This window comes from Taeniopygia guttata, chromosome Z (genome assembly GCF_048771995.1).
Source record: "Taeniopygia guttata chromosome Z, bTaeGut7.mat, whole genome shotgun sequence".
NCBI classification, from domain to species: Eukaryota; Metazoa; Chordata; class Aves; order Passeriformes; family Estrildidae; genus Taeniopygia; species Taeniopygia guttata.
Genome location: NC_133063.1, coordinates 63,052,726 through 63,072,613, shown reverse-complemented (window position 1 = coordinate 63,072,613; position 19,888 = coordinate 63,052,726). Strand labels below are relative to the sequence as shown.

General features: G+C 35.2%; 1 long non-coding RNA gene across 1 annotated transcript; it reads left to right on the top strand.

The window, feature by feature from the left end:
- Positions 1-8,729: 8,729 nt before the first annotated feature.
- On the top strand, positions 8,730-18,782 carry LOC140681707 (uncharacterized). The gene is made up of 4 exons (XR_012052811.1): positions 8,730-9,666; positions 12,174-12,347; positions 13,739-13,822; positions 18,442-18,782. It is a non-coding gene; the product is annotated as an uncharacterized lncRNA (long non-coding RNA).
- Positions 18,783-19,888: the final 1,106 nt, after the last annotated feature.

Below are 19,888 nucleotides of genomic sequence, written 5' to 3'. Positions count from 1 at the left end.
TAGGGAAAGGAGGTTAGGGGGAGATGATGGAGGGGCTTTTAGCTAGACTCTCCTTGTTAGCCATAGAGTGAAACAATTTCTCCTCCAAGTGAGACTGCATTTTGGGAGGATGCAATGGTAAGCCATGAGACCTACTTCAGCAACTACCAGTTCAGGAATGAACAGAGAAAAGCTGAGAAGGGTGGGATGATGCCCTCTGTTTTTAGAAAAGAAGAGAAGAAGATCTCTGTTCTTAGATCTTTGGCCCCAGGGGAAAATGGGGGGGACTGTAGTCCTAAAATGAGACACTGGACTGTTGTTCCTGTTAGTCCTTAGCAAAGCATCCTTAAAGGAGCCCTATAAGTAGTCTCTGTCCATACACGGTAGTGAAAGCACTGTGACATGGAGAGGAGAGTGTCACACTGGCAGATTCTCTCTGAGCAGTGCCATGTGTGACATGGAAACACAAGAGGTGGCAGCTGTGTTTCCTGGGGGTCTACAGTGCAAGAGAGACTTCTTTCTCCCCTGATAGACTCAGTATTGATTATATTAAAAGGTAAATACTTGATTAAAGATCCAAATGTGTCTCACTATAGTTTGTTAGAGTTAGATGGTGGGGAGAAGAATGTTTTGAAAGGTTTTCATTTTAAATTTTGTGTGCGTTTTTTTCTTTCTTTTTTCTTTTATAGTAGTATAATAGTAGAAGTGTAATAAAGTTTTTCCCTTATTATTAAGCTTAGCCTGCTTTGCTCTGCTCTCAATCGCATTTCACAGCATTCAACGAAGTTGAATTTTCATAGGGGCACTAGCATTGTGCCAGTGTCAAACTGTGACAATGAAGAAGCTGATCCTTTACCTGTGCTTGATTCTGAGCTCCCCAGTGCAAGAGAGCTGCACATGCTGGGCATAGTCCAGCAAAGTGCCATGAAGATGATGAGGGCATGAAGCATCTCTTCTTGGAGGATAGGCTGAGCAAGCTGGGATGGTTCAGCCTGAAGAATAGAAGGCTCAGAGAGGATCTGATCAATCTGTAAAAAGGCCTGAACCTAAAAGGTCTTAAAAAGGATGCCGCAAAGAAGATGGAGCCAGGCTCTTTCCAGCAGTGTCTTGTGACAGAAGAGCAGATTAGACATTATTCTGGATAAGTGGCTCTAGCTGTCTCTAAACCAGAAAACCTTGACAAGATGACATCCAGAGATTCCTTCCTTTCAAAAGCTCAACCTTTGTGTGATTCTGTGAAAGAATTTAAGTTATGTAAAGATTCTAGTCTAATAATTTCATTTTGGAGAGATTAAATAGGACAGTAAGGAAGGCAGTACAATTCTGCTTTACTTGTGCTTGTTAGTCATCTGCAGGTGAATGTATGGTACAAGTGCAGCTTCTGCTACTAGGCAAATGACTGAAATCTAGAACTGCTAGGAAAGACTCATAGCCATTATGCCATGGAATAAATGCTTTCTTTCTCTTCTGCTGATTCTTTTTCAGATGAAACGCTTCTGTCTTCTTGACCTTACTTTTTACTTTGCAATATTGTCCTTGTTTTCAGTGATAAAAACCATCACCTTTGAAATCATTCATTCATAAGGAAACAAAAACAGTAACAAAATCACAAAACACTACATCTACTATAGAAGCCAAATCTTCCCTCTGCTTGACCCTTACTCCAAGCTATTTTCTTCATCTTCTTCTTCTTCTCTAATAAACTAGTCATGTTTTCATCATATCTGCTCCATAGTAATCTTCTTCCCTTTACAGTGTCTTTAATATTTTTCTCCAGTCAGGATCATAGTCCAATCTTTCTATAAAGTACCAGGGTACTGTATAACCAGCTCAAGATTATGTCCTGCAAATGGAGTAAAGAAAATAAAATAGGTATATGGTATGTGTATGAAACAATGTCCATAACCTTAAATAATGCATTCTAATTTAATTAAATAATTCAAGTTATTATGCATTTAAAAAAGGAGAGAGAGAGAAAAAAGTAATGGCCTATAAATTTTCTAATAAATTAATGCTGTAATTATGCCTCAGGAAATATTCATACATATATAAAATATATGTCTTATAAAATTTTTAAAATACACAAACAGGAATCAGGCAATCCATATGTATTCAACAACCTTTTAAAAAGCTGTTTAGCTTGTACTTTTGAGTTTCAAAAATTAGGAGGTTGATCCACATGATTTGAACTGTCAGTCAACAGTGTGTATGTTTTCATTAATGTAATCTTATCTGCTTCCTCAATCAAGTAGGTTGCCAGTGTCACATAGTATAGTGTCCTTGTTCAGCATTTACATTGTATAACAAGAATGGTCTCTGATATTTGTATGACTAAACTTAAAAATGTGTTAATCCTAAAAGGTTTTTGCTCCTGTTGCATAGACTATATGTCAACGTCAGACAAATGTTACAGACATGTTTGCTGTGTACTCTATATACTGTATTTAGGAGCATATGGAAACATCACTAAGTTGCTTCTATTGCACTGAAACAGTAATTTCCACAGATTAGTCCTTTCCCTTGCTACAACTCTATGTAATGCTGCTTATAATCCTTGCAAGCATATAGATCAACAGCACGTAATTCTTAATCTTTTAACAATTAACTCTCAATACAGAGAGCAAATACACTTTGCTCCAAAATACAACGTCCGATTCCCTTTCACCCACATGCTTCAAGACTGCAAAGCAAGGAGCTATAGAACTGGGTCCTGTGATATCCAGGGTACAGAAAGGAGTCTTTATCTGCACATATAGGCACACAGTCACCAGTGACACACTCAGGTGTGGAGCTTAAGAGAACGTCTGCTCAGATAAAAAGAACATTTTCAGAAAGCCCATGCAACCTTCCTACAAGTGATACACAGAGGCAGAAACTATCTAATTGCATGCAGGACATTAATCAGCATATGCAGGAAAAAGGTTGGTAAGCAAATGCTTTCCTTTATCATTTAGATGCTGTAAAAAGAACTGGGCATAAAATCAGATTAATTATAATGTTGGCCTTTCTTTTGTAGATAATTCCTTATTTTACATAAAACAATGTCCACTGCATATATCAGAAGCCAATTTAGAGATATCTTTTTCCTTGCATTAAAATTTTCTGAAACTCTGCTTCAATCAGAGGAACATCTCAGTCTATTCCTACTAATTATATAGTACAGTTAGCTTCAAAACTCAGATTTTGCTGCCTATTGGTTAGATTGCTTTTAGCAAAGGTAGCACATTGTTCACTGAAAAAGCTGACGTATTATTTGGAAGACAGAATTCTTACCATAATTCTTGGTAAATATTTGGGCTCCCTGTATTTAGAAACCTTCCCTGTTTGTCATTATTCATGTGGTTGCCAGAAAATAATGAAAAATAGTCCATTGTGTATTTTGATACCACTGACTACGTTCTTTTGAATTTTATTTCATTTTCTAAAGAGATAGTTAAGAATACTTGCTAGATACTTAAGAATATCAGTTCTCATTAAAAGGAAATGTTTTCAATCCTTATGATTGCAGAGGAACAGCTAAAAAGAAAGAAAAAAGATGAACAAAGAGAGAGTAAGTAAACAAAACCCTGCTTTTCCCTGCTTTCTGACTCTATGGAACCAAAAAGCTATGACAAACCAAAACTGTGGCTTAGTGACCAATTAAATAATTAGTTTAATTGAAGCTTTGTGCTTCCAAATTTCAAAGCAGAGGTTATGTGACATTTGTTCAAAACACTAAGTCTTTTAAAATATTATTTCCACCTTGCAAAGCTCATATGAGTGACAGTCTTGTAAGCACTTTTAAGGTCATTGTAACATTAACTGTGAGGGCAGTTACTGAAAGTCTTTGTTTCTCAGGTATTTCAGAGACATCTCAGATACCTTAGAGAGCTAGACATGAAGGCATAGAGGCATATGTAAACGCATAGGGCTGTTTACATTCCCCAGGGACTGGAGAACATGTCTGGGTAGTCTTGCTGGATCTTTAAACAACTGAATGGTTTTTGTGTTATTGCTCTCTCCAGCACATTCCTTGCCTCCCAGAGTTACCCTTGTGAAAGCAAAGCTGCAGACATGTCATGGCCTGTGTCTCAGGTGGCAGCTCTGGTGTCCTGTTTTCCTTTTCTCTAACAGAATAAGGCCAGATCAGAGCCAGGCAAAGAAAAAGGGAGTTCCAACTGAGAAGAGCTAGCAGTCAGTTTCCATTGGAATAATACTTCTTTGGTGTAGAATGCTCTCAACAGATAAACAGATTAAGACTAAGGACTGGAAATAGCCAGACATTAATTGAAATGAGGTTAAAGAAATTACTCAGTTATTCTAAGATAATTGTTCAAACGCACTTTCCAAGACTTCAGAGTAAATTTACTGAAGACAGCATGAGAAAATATCCTAAAGCATCCAAGCCTGGATGGAACTCTGAGTAACCTGGTCCAGTGCAAGGTGGTCCCTAGCAAGGAGGCTGGAATTAGATCATGTGTAAGGCCCCTTACAACCCAAACCATTCTATGATTATATAATTCTTTATGGACTTATTAGACCAAGTTTATTTCTGACTATGCTGATATAAAAATCTCAATACATGTGCAAAAAAAATTCCACTTTGTGGAAACTTGGTGAAAATAATGTAAACAAGAGATAACCCAGATAACAGAGGTAACATCAGATTTCATATTTTGACAGACAGCCTCTAAAAAAACCAAACACAATCAAACAACCAAAATATGCCAAAACTTGACAGTAATTTAGTAGCTGATATTGTGAGAAGGATACAAAGGATTTGCTTAGACTGCAAATTAAGCATGCATTTAATACCTCCGTGGAAACTGGTTTGCATTCACAGCAAAATCAAGACCTACTGATAAAGTGTGTGATTTTTTTTCCAAAGTGTTTTGAATTTGTCTAAGTTTGAGAAAACATTTCATTGTTCTGAGCAGCCCCTTCATTTGGAGTGTAATTTAATTTCCTGTGCATGTACATTTTGTGAATGATTTTGAGAAAATTTATAAGCAATAATCAAAAGCAAGATAGGTAGTATTGCCAGAATACTGCAGTCAAAACAAAGTATTTTCAACCAGGCTTTTCATTCCAGGCATACAGCAAGTGACAACAATATGATTTTTGCACTGCAGCTGGCTTTAGGACTGTAGTCTCTCTCAGAGAGAAGTGTGCTCTTGCACAATAGTCACTCTTTCCTAACATTCACTCCTTCTCCGTATAGTCTACATTTTCCCTTTAATATTCTTTGTTTTCTGCTCCCTAAACAGTATTTCATTCAAACAATTCTAAAATAAGAATTTGTGGGCCCTTTCAATCACTTTCAAGTGTGAAAAGGGTAAACTAAAATCCTGACACATCTTTGAGGATTATATATATTATTTTCCTTGTATCTTGCCTATTTTTCCCTCATTGTTTTTTCACTTTGAGTTCTTACTTATACACCATTGCTGTTTTTGGCAATACAAATAATATAAGGATGCTAAAAGAAAGCTAGGGTTGAAACCTGGTCTTTGCCTGGAGCTAAATTTCCTGGTTGATTATTTCAGTGAATCTTGCATGCTTGCATGTGGCAAAGAAAGCTGAGCAAAGGTTTCCAAATCATAGACAAGCCATGACACTCAGGAGGTCTTCTGTTTGTGCCTTGGGCCATTAAACAATAACATTCTGAGAAAGGCAGAAAGGCACTAAAGGAGCCAAATGAGCTTAAACACAGGGTCTTTTAATGGCACATCTATTATAAGACTAAACTTGCAGCTACTTCAATGGTTTCTTAATATAGATGGATAAGACATTTGGCCTGATAGGCAACACAGCGTAATCAAGAAGAATTGACAGATTTCAAGGTAACTAAGAACGTCTCTTTACAGCTTAAAGACTTTAGAAATTGATGGGTTTAGAATTTTTGTTTAGAACATTAAAACATTTTGCCTTACATGCTCTAACTTCATTTGTATGTTTATGTGCAATTTAATGCCATGATGCTTTCGTTTTTAAGCTGCTCTTTTACCAATACATTTCATATGTTTTATGGTACATACAAGATATTGCTTTCTGCAGTCATTCCACTGAATTTTACAAGTATATTAGTTGAATATTGTTTAAAATGTAAACAAGCTTGAGGATTATAATAAAAATACAGCTTGTCAGTAAGACATTTCTAAACTACAGAGTGGAGGTCACCCCATTTAGGAAAATCCTCTCAGTCTGCTGAAGTGTTCCTGAATTCTAGATTGTCACATAAAACATTTCAAATATTTGTAGCAATCATGGCTGAAACTTTAAAAAAGAGACTGGTCAATGATACATATATTACATTTTAAGGATCTTTCATGATCTTCACAAGTCCTCCCCTATGACTGTTTGAAAATATGACAAAAAATTTTTGCCTGAAATACTTTACAGTAGTTAATAATTGTTATGCTATAAAAGTTGTTTTCCAAACCTCAGTTTGTATTTGTGCACAATTGTGTTTGAGACTGCAGGATGCTATTGTAAATAGTGACAATAATACAAATATTGCAAAGTTATTAATCACCATTTATTGCAAATGCCAGAAAATACTATGGTGAAAACTGGGTACTTCAGAAGATGCAGAAGTTTCACAGTATGCTGCCTGCAATTTGTGTATGTTAAGTTTGTTGATCAGACTGTTCAAACTTTTGGTCTCAAACAGTCCCAAATTCTATCAGACCAGAAAATACAACTTAGGCAGCAAAAAACAACATTTGGTGCATCTTACAGGTGTATTGTATGTACTTGGCCTGGTTGTTTTCACCTTTTTTAGGATTTGCCATGGGACGTAAAAAATCTAGACACAGTTTTGATTACAAGTTAAGTTTCCATTTGAATAATACTTTCACGATCCTTTCATAATACTTGCACAGTCCTTTATTTACTCTTAACTCCCTTCTTCTTTTTTATACGCTTGGGCTCTTTTTATTCTAGTAAATGCCAATAAGGTAATTTTAACAGTTCTAAATTTACTCCTGGAATTAGTTTGTATACTTCCAGTCTATGTCTTAAAACTCAGCGTTAATTATTATAATGTAAGTATTTTATATGTCTGAGATCACTAAATGTATCATTGCCCTGCTCCAAGCATGCTATGTGCATGGATTTCAACAGCTGCCGGAGGAATAGTGGTGCTGTGTGTCTCTCTGAAGATCTTCCCTATTTCTGGGCAGACCTTATCTATTTTTTGAGGTGGAAGAGGTCAAAGGCAACAGTAAAAAAGTGGGAAAAAAATTCGAATTCTCTTAATAATTGGCCTTTTCAGGCAGACAGTGGAAAAAAATCCCCACAAGCCATTCCTTATGCTATATGAAGTGGTGTACACTTATCAGGATGTGGACAGGAGGAGTAACAGGGTAGCACAGGCCTTCCTGCACAATGGGAATCTGAAAAAAGGTGGCACTGTGGCCCTGCGGATGGACCTGACTTCATCCCTGTTTGGTTCGGGCTAGCCAAGCTGGCCTTCATTGTGGCCTTTCTCAACATCAATATCCACTCAAGATCTCTCCTGCAATACATTAATACATGTGCAGCACAAGCACTGGTTATAGGAGAAGGTAAGTTCTGTGTTGTGTTTCACTGCTCGCTTTCTACTGTTTCCTGCTTTTATCAAGCATAGAAAATCACAGCCCTTTAGAGCTGCCAGCTCTTTATGTATACACACACTTAAAAGGAGGGAGAAAAGTAAGGAAAGAGATAGTGTTGCCTAAAAAGGAGAGAAAAGAGATAATGTTTAAATTTCAAGGGTATAAGCACAAAATAAGCCCCTGCAATTAATTAGTAGAATAAAAAGTTTAAATCTGAAACTATCCAACTACTGGACAAGGTACCAGGAGTAATATTCATGCATCAGCAAGAAAGCAGCCTTGGGAGATACTTTAGCATACTTTAGGATAATTTCATTTATTTATTCATTTATATGGCTTGTATGAAACTTTACTGACTACAGGAAGACACTGATTCCCTTTGTAGTTGTGATTCTCTTCAGCTCAAAATACCTCCATAAAAATTTATGTTACTTTATAACTACTATAAGTAGTTATAGTAGTTATAGTGATCCCAAGGCAGCACTTTTTGGAGCAAAGATTGCAGCACAACAAGCTGCAGTTTTGTCCCTGTTTATAGAAAATTATGCAATACTAGGCAATTTATTTAACGTCCTACTCTTTTATACAGGTTGGCAATACTACCATAATTCCATATAAATCTGTGAGGGTTTGTTATTTGGTATATGCATCAAGTTTTGGAACAAACGTGATTAAATTACATCCTATGCACTATTATCACCAACTAAGTTCATGGCGTTTTGTCAGTTACAATTAAAGTCACACAAGAAATATAGGGAAATTAAACATCATGATGATTTTTTCACTGTCTAGTATGCAGGTTTGCCCTCCTATGGCTGCAGTAGGTTTACACAGTAGTATGACATATTTTTCAGTGCTAGTAATCAGGTCTGCAGTTGTATTTATTGTAATAATGACCGTGGCTTGTTTGTTTGTTTGTTTGTTTGTTTGTTTGAACTTGGCAGATTGTTTGGGATCAATAGAGAAATAATTTATTTTGAATCTCTTGGAAAATAATGTTGCTATCTGGCTGATGAGCATCAGTTCTCCTTTCCAGCATGTTCACACCCTACCAGACAAACTAGACAAGGTGTCCTATAATCCTGTTCCATCTCATCTTAGAGCTGTCACTGACACAAGAGACACAGCTCTGTATGTCTGTATGTGAGGATATGTACTAACAAAGTACAGCTTCACCTCTGAAAATTAAAGCATTATAAATTAAGCAACAAGACACAAAAAGACAGAACTTGAATTTCTAAGTTAAGACAGGAAGGATTAATTTATTTAGAAGCACAGTATATTTTAAACCATGTTTGCCACAGCTTAACAAGGGTGTAATTTCAGTTACTGAATTTCTACATAGATACTCCATGGCTGAAATTAATTTATTGAATATAAAGCAAATAAAGTCAGTTTCTAAGAGTTGCTCAGAAAGGAAGAACAGCGGAACCTCAGCTTTTGATTCTGAAATGGGAGTTATTTTTAGAGTGGAAGAATGGGGAAATTCATCCACTAGTCAATCCAAACAACTTCATAGAAGTTATTTCAATTGCAAGTAGAAGCTGAGTGACACAGTGGCTCTCCAGAAGTTTTCCCATTCTTGCTTTCTGGGAAGGGAAACCTGTATGCAGAGTTGGCCTGCACACAGCTGTGAAGGGCATGGACTTTGTTCCCCAGATGAAACAGACATGGCAGGGGGGTTGGGGCTACATTATCTTACACCATCATTGTCCCTTACAACCCTAACCACTCTATAATTCTATGACTGAATATCTTTACAGGCAGAAAGGGTGAAGGAGCTGAGAGACTAAGGAGATATACTCAAAAAACAGCGAAGCATAGGATGAAGACTCAGAAGAAGAGACAGTTCTCCCTGTGCATTCCCAACATATTCTACTTACAGCAAAATCATTAATGTGTGCAATACATTTATAGTTATTTGCTCTTTCCTTTGGACAGGTTTTCCAAAACCTTGCTCATCACTCATCACTCATCACTCATCTCAGAACTCTGGTTGCTTCCTTAGCATTTACTCAGTGCGGTGCAGTTTCCCAGGATATTATGCTGCTCTTCCCTTGTACCACATCAGTGCTTCTCTTCTTGCCATCTGTGGATGCAATTCAGTTAGGTAATATCTACCTTCTAGTAAAGTTTAATTAATGTAACAATGCTATAACACGTTAGTATTAGGTGAATAACTGCTTGGTAACTCAAATACTATGTTTACCAAAAAACTTCCGTAAATTTATAGTTTTTATCACCTCTCCCATTTGTGGGCAATATCTAAGTTATATGCATAGGTTTTGAAGCTTAAAACACTTATTGTTGTATAAATCCAGCATAAAATTACTTGAGGTCTGTGTATTGTTAGCACCACTGCATCTATTCTGTAGGTTTAACCTGAAATCATATTCCTACTCTATGCCAAAAGTCTGTAAAGCATTCACACAGGCATCTGAGGCTTGATTTTTAGTGCCAGAAGCTATAAATGCATTGTGGAAGCCAGCCTTCAGAAAAAGATTGAATAAATGTGTTGCGGAGCTTTTTCAGTCTCTTATTTGAGTAAGACCTACAGAGTTAGATTCATCATATTAAAATGAAAAGCAGGAAGAAGGATAAAATTTCCCCTTCTAAATTTGATAATGGGAGTTATTTGTAGAGAGCTAGCAAACAGGTATTTCCCAGGTACATCGTTCTTTTCTGTCATTAGAGTCTTGCCCAGATACTGGGGTTTGTCATGCTAAGTGTATAACTGGAGTGTTTTAAAAGACATTTCAGTGTTTTGTTTATTCAGGAACAAGGCAGGCAGGCATGTTGGCTTACAGTAACTGCTGGCAAGACTGCTTCTGCCTAACAGAAACACAAAGGGGATGGGAAAATGAGTGTATGAAGAGGTTTGAGGTGATTAATTTTCTTGGAACAGAAAATGTAGGGTAACAGCTTTCTTAGGTGTTCAGATAGAGACCTGGGAGTCTGAGATTTGAATGACAAAGCTTTGAGGAGGATGAGGCTGAAGAGCTCTGAGAGGTTTCGAGATCAGGGAGGAACAGGCAAGCTGGGAAAAGTGGACTAGAAGGGATTCAAAACTTGGAAAGCCCAAGGAAGCCTCACATCAGACAAAGAGGACTTGGGCAAAAAGGAATTTTTGAAAGGATAGAAACAGGGAAATTCATAAATTCTTGACTGACAGCATTTAGGAAGAGATGGGGTGGCAGATATGAGAGGTGTAGAATGAAGTGGCTTTTGGAATGGAAAGCTCTAAAAGAGCATCGGGGTCACAGAAAAAAGAAAAAGTGTTTATTTTCAGTTGTAAAGGAACAGAAAAAGGCGAATGGATCAGAAACAACAAAGACTCAGCCCATTTCCTTTCTACCACTTGTCACACAAACGGAAGAGCTGTGAGCTGTCATTTCCCTTGTTCCAAGTTCTTCTTTTTTCAGAGTTAAACCAGTTCATGATCTTGACAGAATCAATATGTTTAGGCTGTGACCTATTCCTAACAATGGGAGATCATTAAAAGCTTTGCTTCTGATGCTTCTGCTACTCTAAGTTTTTTGTTACTACTCAGAAAAAGAAGCAAGGCTTAATTGTGCAAGTTTCATTTAACAGACAGATCCTGTTGGAAATGGCTTACAATTTATTTAATTTGCTGAATTTATCATTAACTGAATTAAGAGAATGACAATTTTTTTTTTTTCCCTACAAGAGTGGTAGAAGACAAGGGATTTATTTTAAAGGTTATTTTGAAATTTCTTTTAAGTTTTCATCACATAGGCCTGACCAGTGTTTTGAAGAAGAAATATTCTGCAAGACAGTTTTGGAATGACTGTAGGAAATACAACTCCAGAAAACTGAGGGCTTCTGAGGGTCTTGACCACAGTCCTATAGACAGGGGGCTGAGCAGTCTGCTCCTATGCAGAAAGCACTTATGTAAGTAAACTTTGAATAGTTTACCACAATAAATACATCACTAACATGTAACAATAACACATTAGCACATACATTTTGACTGCAGATTTTATAATAATCTTTCAGTGAATCTGGATTTAAGATTAAAATTGGACCTATTAATACAAGGTATTTTAAGCAGCTTTGAGTTATTCTGCTGCTTTTTCAGGTTCCATAAGTAACATGGCAGATTTTCTACAAAGTATCATTACAAAAAGAATCGACCTTTGTTTATCACAAGTGTTTTCTAAGGCACAATTTTGTTGATACAGGAAAACTTCTCTTTTTTGGTGAAAAAGGAACTTTCATTCTATGGGAAATGGCACTTCCTTAAATCCTATTTTTTTTAAACCTAAAATCTTTTGAACTCTGTAATATACATCCTCGTTATAGAGTTCATAAATGAAAATTCAAACAATTCAAGAAATAAAGTTTTCATCCTGCAAAACCTCCTCAACCTCAGACTAGGATTTCTTATGCTTTTGTTTTTTTAATATGCTTATGTTTTGTTTTTTAAAGAAAAGCAAAAAATGAAAAAAAAAAAAAACCCAAAACATTCTGTGAAGTATTTTAGTCAAGGTGGCAGTTCACAAATGAAAATATTTCTGTTAGAAAGTACTAGATCAATTTTAGGTATTTAGACCCACTTTTCCCATCCAAAGAATGTTTCTTTTTGTCTGTTCACAGGAAGAAAAGGACAGAGTTCATTAAGTGTGCATTGCTCCTGGAAATGGTATCAGATCTTCTGTATGGAAAGAATTTCTGATGAGGTTTGGCCCAATTAAAATATTTGAGCTCTATGGGTCCACAGAAGGAAGTCTTGGTTTCCTGAACAACACTAATAAAATAGGAGCTGTGATGGTAAGGGTTATCAAATCAGCCAACCAAACAACCAATTAATCATGCAATAATTAAAAAAAAAAAAATTTAAAGGCATGGGAAAGGCAGAAATTGCAAAGAACAGGAAGGAAGAAAATGCTTCCTTCTTTCCAGATACAATAATAATAATTGGTTCATGAAAACAGAAGCCTTATTCTTAGCCCCTTCCTTGACTCTATTCTCTGTACATATAGTTTGAAGCCACAGTAAATATACACAATGAGTACATAGAAGTTTGTGTACCCAAGTTTTCCCCCAGAATATATTAAAAAAAACCAAAAAAACCTGACTGTGTAGATGTGACTACCCACAGGACTGATTAATGATGATTTTTGTTAACATTTACTTATCATCCTTAAAACCCACATATAATAAATTATGAGGCCAGAAACTAGTTTTGATTTGACTTTTGGTATGAATCAGGAGATAAATATTCCAAAGCAAACTTACACAAATTTGCTCTTTGACTGCATCTCCATTCATTAAAACTAATGTCACACTTTGTCTGAAATAAGATTAGCAAAACAAAAAAATCAAATTTCTCAACAAATAAAGGAGAGAATTATTAATCTCAAAATATCTAAGCTATACACTTACATATACAACCACTGTTGAAACTCTCAGTGTTTCTACCATAAAAATGCCCTGACAGTCTCAAATGCCTTTCCAATTTGTACCGTTTCCATGAATCATGAACATTATGCTACAATAAAACACTATTCAAACAATACTACATATTCAGATCAGTAAAGATCAAGACCAGATTAATGACTTCCAAATGATTTCTGCTTTTAATCTGGGATGCCAAAAATGCCTTGGCAAGACCATGATAACCACTCTGCAATACTTTCAGTCTTCTAGCAATCTTTACCATGTGGATGGAGGATTGAAGTAGGAAAGACTAATTAAGTCTTTAAGTTGTAAGATTGCACTTACATCTCTCTGGAGTAGTTTTTAAGACATCTGTAAAATTATTTTGGATTTTTTTTTTTTTTTTTGTCAGAGAATCATCTTGATTTGCATTCCAGCAATGTTAGTAATGGATGTCAGTTTTAAAGCAAAACTGACAATTTGACCAATGCATTTTATCCTTCATAAAAATGATCTGAATCTGATCCTACTCTAAGACAATGGGCTTTTTTTTATCAGTAAAGGAGACGAACACTTACCTGTGTATGTATACTTAGTGTTGCTTATCATTATATAAACACTTTCTGACAATTGCATCTTAGAATACTGCCAATTTATTTCAGGCTGTATCAAGTCTTCAAAAGTCAATAGGGACTGTTCATTGATTCAAAGTAATTCTAATCAAAGCTATAACATTAGTAAGAAAGGGGTGGTTTTAAGTATGCATATGTGCTTTTTTTTAGTTTCTTTTGCCTTGTTGAAATATGGTATCTGGAAAAAAGAACTTATAAAAGGTGAAAATGGAAAGTCTAACAAAGTACACATAGGTAAGAAAAAAATATTAGTTATCTATTAACTAACAGGCAACTCAATTTACATTATGATATTTCTGTGAGCAACAGATTTTTGACATACACATCGAACTTGAAAATTAAAAAAACCCAGGAAAATAGATCCAAATAGGGATTTGTTGCTGATATATGCAATAATATATGCAAATATTTATAAAGTAACCCAAAATAAAAAATTACAGTCATATAAGAACATTAGTAATATTTGGGGCCCATAATATTTTTATTCTCACTTGAGCATAACTTGTTTCTATTCCTGGAAAAGTGGGATTTTTTAGTGTTTATTAAAAAAAATATTTTAAAAAAACAAGACAGTAATTCCCAGACATATTGTACTTTGAGGCCAGATGTTTAAAGCTGCTTTCTAAGTTTCAGACTTAAAATTCTGAGGAAGAACATAAAAAATTCAAATTATGGATCATATTTTTGTATTTAGTGACAAAACCAGATTTACCTATTTAGTACTTATAGTTGCACAGACTTTCCAAACTCCTACTTAAAATGTAATTTTCCACCTCAAAGAGCTGGAGCTCCTAGATTGAAAATAAGGCAGCTGAGAATATGTTTGATAAAAATCCTGAAAAATGAGTGTCACAAAAGACAGTATTGCATTTATTGAAGCCACATCAAATATTCACGTGCCTGTGCACACAAGCCGGAGTCCGTCTGTGACAAAGTTTTCAATTCTGAGGGAAAGGTCTTTAACATCACTAATTTTAGTATGCAGATTAAATGATCATAGAGATAAAATTCCTGAAAGTAGAAGAGAGGATTGTACAGATGACCTAAATTATAATAGGTTATGATAATGTCAAATCTACATGACACACTGGTCATCAGATCAGCAACTATTATTGCTTCTCTTTGATAATATAATAAACATAACATAACATATTCTTGCAGTAGTACTGCAAGGAAGGTGGCAATCTTCTATTATTTCTGATAAGATATAATTTGCTGATAATATCCAAATCAAGAAAAAGATTTCTTGTTTTTTCTTGAAAAGAGCTTGCTTCCTCACTATGGTTACATTAGAAACTGGACAAAAAATTATTGATTTCTCAGTGACATTGATAAAATTCCCAGTTTCATAACACAAAATTTTGCAGGTTGTTACACATATATTTTAGATAACTCTGAAGCTGTCACTTGATGCTACTTGAGATAGTTATGACAGTAAATTCACAAACAACTAGAGGATCCTCCTGTAAAATAACTTGGGATTAGAGCAACTTGACTTGGGGTTAGAGCAACTCCTTTTTTAAATTCAACATTTTGTTTGGTTGTTCTTTTATTATAAATTATGCATTGTATTTGCAGCAATGCCAGCTCCTCTTCTAAAAGGTACTATGAGCTTTCACTCCATTTTCCATATTGAGCATTCAAAAACATGAAGAGGATTAAATTTAGGATGCAGAAATACAGCTGTAAAGAAAATTATTTGCTTGAAAACATCTCATCTGTTGAAGGAGTAAAATAAAAGTTTTTTGAAGATGGAATTATCTTTTTAACCGCAGGAGCACATTGAGAAAAAAGCCAGTACTTATCACAGATAAAGAATAATTTAAAAAAACATGTTTAAAGGGTATTCTGAATCTATTCCAGTGAAGTCAATGGAAGTTTTGTCTTTGTTATAAATAAAACTTAGGCAGCAACAAGGAGTGATGCCCAGTATGGATATGCTTCAGACCCCAGGGACTCCTTGACGATCAGGGGCCCAGACACATTGTGGCTTACAACTTGTTTTGTCACACCAGCACACCAGTGCTAGGGCCGTAGCACCCCTGTCCTCTGGAAAACCTCAAAGCTTTCAGAGATCTTAGGTACTATATATTTTGCCTCCACATGTATTGTTTTACTACCATCACCCTTTCCAAATGACAGATAAATCATCTTTTCAATGCTTTTACCAGTTAAGTGATGTACAACACACTCCAAAAATCTCTTCCCTGTGGTCCAGATTTTAAGAGAAGGAAGAGAAGGAAGCAAAATTATGTTCCCTTTTCCACTCACCTGTTTCTTCTGTTCAGGGAAGAACTAAGGTAATGTAGCAATAAGACACATAAAACCAATGTGGCTTTCCAAAGGATTTTTAATATGATAATTTATGCTCTTAATAGCTCACTCATTCATGGCCTGCAGGTGAACCTGGTCTTCTAGTTTTTAAAGTTACTGAGGATGGCCCATTTTCTGGATATATAGGAAATAAAGAAACCTCAGAGAAGAAATTGCTGCATAATGTATTTGTGGAAGGAAATGTGTATCTTGACACAGAGGACCGCCTAGTGATGGATGAGGATGGGTTCCTCTCTTTCACTGATGGAGTGGGAGGGACTTCCAGGTATAGCATAAAGTCAAGACTAAATCCAGGGAGCTTGGAAGAAATCACACATACACAGGACTGGGTGACACAGGTCAGACTGAAACATGATGAATGTCAACTTTGTTTAAACAAATACACTAAGGATAGGAATCAAGTCCACCAAAGTTCACTCCAACATATTATAATTTTTCAAATTTGGCACTTCTTGTATCACTGGGATCTCAAATAAGATGGCACTAAAGCAGAAAAGGATTTGTCTGTACATCTTCATTCTTCAGTTAAGAATGTACCCCACATTAAAAGTAGTCCTCTGTCACATATACAATTTTAAAAAGTAAGTTAATATCTATATTAATATAAGAAATATTTTCAACATGTGGAAAGGAGAAAATGTTGCCACTTTAGAAGTTGCAGAGATCATTGGTATGATGAATTTTGTCCAAGAAGTTAATGTTTATGGTGTAAGCATAAAAAGTATGACATTGCCTATAGTTTAAGAATATAAAATGAAGATAGTAATTTCTTACTGTAACTTTTCTGTCTTGCAACTGCATGCACAAGTATTTGTAAGGATATAAGTAGTTTCAGCTTGGCAATCCAGGCTTTTCTACATTGTTTTGAAATTTCAATTTCAACAAAATGCTGTATTTAGTAAAGATGACGTGCTGAAATTTTGTAATGAATGGAAGAAAAATTTGGTAAATTAAAAACTGTAACACAGAGGTGAGAAATATGAAGTGAGAAATACGAAGTTATGAACTACATAAGACTTCTCTTGGGCTACAGGTTTTCTTCTGAAAAATGGTAAGATAGAGTATATTCAAAGATAACATCTGAAATCACTATCTTATGAGTACTGTCCAAGAACATACATACTTTTTCATAATTGGAATGTTCTCAGTCATATATGATGCTTCATAAAAATATACAATATCATGCTAAAAAACTGTAGGAAACAAAATTACAAAATTTAAAAATTTCTTAGGATATGCAGCCATTGAAGGAACTATGGGAAGACAAACTTTGTTGGGGAAGACAAACTTTTTGTGGTGCTGAGTAACTGTTCATCATTTCCTTTGAAGGCAAATAAAGTCTAGTATTAAAAGAAACTATTCACATGAAGAAGAAGCTGTCAAGAGACAGCACTGAGAGATGGAAAACACAATGAGTTCAAAGAAAAAGAATACATAAAAATAAAATTAAAAGGCCATCATCTGAATGATTGATCAGCAGGTGGCAGTCATGCAGTGCATGCAAATAAAACTGTACTCTAATGTTTAAATCATCTCTTCTACAGTTGGAGCTGATGGGAGCTCCTCAAAAGGGTTATTGATACCTCAGGCAGTAAATAGTACATCAAAAATGGCTCAAGATTCACATCAATTTTTGGTTGTAGTGTCAATAACATCTACATAGCATAATCTTTCATACTTCTATATTGCTTGAGTCTCAAATATTGCCATAACAAACTTCACAGCATATCACCAGTTCAGGAACAGCAGATTCATTTTCAGGAAAAGGAGTATGCATATTTTTTCTTTCCAGTGCCTTTAGGCAGACCTCAAGGCTGGTCTTTTTTTCTGAGCAGATTTAACTGTGGCAGCTGATATCTTCCAACTTATGTATTTACTTGTGTTTCAATAAATAGAATGCAGGAACTATGTCTGGTACATTTTTGAAAAGGGTTTTGTTTCAGTTTGCATGTCAAATATAATATATAGGAGTCAGCTTTTTTGTCACAATTTTTTCTGTGGAATAGAGAGCAAAGCACTCAGCACTGCATTTACAGTGTACAATAAGCATTTAACTTTATATGGAACAAGTACAGACATGTCTATGTCCTTCTATTGCATTAGGCTTTGTCTGAGAGCATTCAGGTTTTGGGTTTTTTTTTTTAATTAATGCACCCTTTGATTTAATAAGGCCATTATCTTACCAGTGCTCAGGTAGTAATAAAACCTAGAAGGCAGTTTCCAGCCACAGACAATTTCCAATAAAAAGACATCAGTGACTTTTTAAAATTTAACAAACCCACTGAAAGTAACTTTTAAAGTTCTCCAATGTAATGTATAAATAAAATAAGTAAAGTAAATAAATATCATATACCTTTTAAATAAAATGTCATATACTTTATACTCAGTGATGTCTGAGAAAACAGGACAGATATTTCACAATATCAATTTATTTGTTCTGAATATTACTAAATCCCCCCAAATGTTATAAAACATTAACATATACTCCTACTTGTCATACTATTTTTCAATTTTTTTAGATTATGAAGGAAGGACAGGGATGGCAGCTATTGTGCTTAAATGTTACCACAACTTTAAGGGAGAAAGACTTTATAAGCATGCTGAGGACTTCCTTCCAAGTTATGCCCAACCACGCTTTGTGAGAATTATGGTAAGACAATCAGGTGTCTCCCACCTGTATTTATCTTCTGTCTGATTTGGTCTCTTCAACCATGTAGTGCAGAGTGCATTACAGTTCCAATACTTGAAAACAAAAGGAAATAGTAGCCTAAATTACTGTTGCTATTATTATTATTATGATTAATTTTAGCAAATCTATGATGAATTAAACTTCTATTTGTTTTATTGTTCCATCCATACCTAAGAGTCCTAGATGGGATTAATAACTTGGCTGTTGGATTTTGCTTCAAAGTTCTTCAACCAGTGTTTTCTTCTAGTCAATAGAAGACTAAGGAAATACATGTGTAGCCTTACTCATAAGAGTGTCTTAAAACAGGGTGACATGATTAATTTCAAACCTTTTCCTAATGTTGTTGTTCTTGAAATTATTATTATCCACTGTTACTGACAAGGCGTCAAAGAAATATCGGGTTATTTACAACAGATAGTAAGATAAAAGTTTTATGGAGATTTCCTAATATGAGAATTAAAATGTGCTCATATATTTTAAAGTACAAAAGCAGAACTGGGATACAATTCTTTTTTAACATCCGCTTTAAAAGTACAAGCATTATACCCCTTGTGAACACCCCACAGGCTGAGCTGCAACCAGGGCAGGAGAGCATGGGCTGCAAAGGGTAGGAAAAGGCTCCACATTGCATCATCTGAAAGTTTGTAGCTCACACTTTTCTACTGTTAGGGGATGATGAGAGGCATTTGGCAGTTTAACCTTTCCTTAAATACTGATAAATTGTCTAAAAGGCACAAATTTAAGAATTCAGAGATTGAGAAAATCTTTTTTTTCACTAACAGATTACTGCACTAAGTGAATGTACCTTCACATGCAGTAAGCATAGGTTATACTATCTATGGTGCTTCAGGATATAAGTGGCATCTCCTGGGAAAAGCATTTGGAACAGATCTGTCTTTACAGTTCCACTAGACTGAGCAAATCTATACAGTGCTCTATACAGGTTTATATATGTGGAATTGATTAAACCTGTTTGCATTTATGTGTTCTTTGACTAAATCTTTTTTTTTTAGGTAACTGAGGAAGAGCTGAAGTAAACAAAGTTACTAGCAGTACTAATTAACTAATATTTACACATGTGCAACTTTTTATTAAAGGAGATAAATTCAATTTTATTTTAAAAAAATCAAAATGAGAAAAAATTGTTGTTACTTTATAAAACATCTTAGGGGAATATAATACATGTATCATTGAGATGAATGCCAAACTCACAATTTTCTGTTTGGAAGAAAATTAATTCTCTTCTCTAGGTCCTGAGAAAGAGGTCACCCTAATCA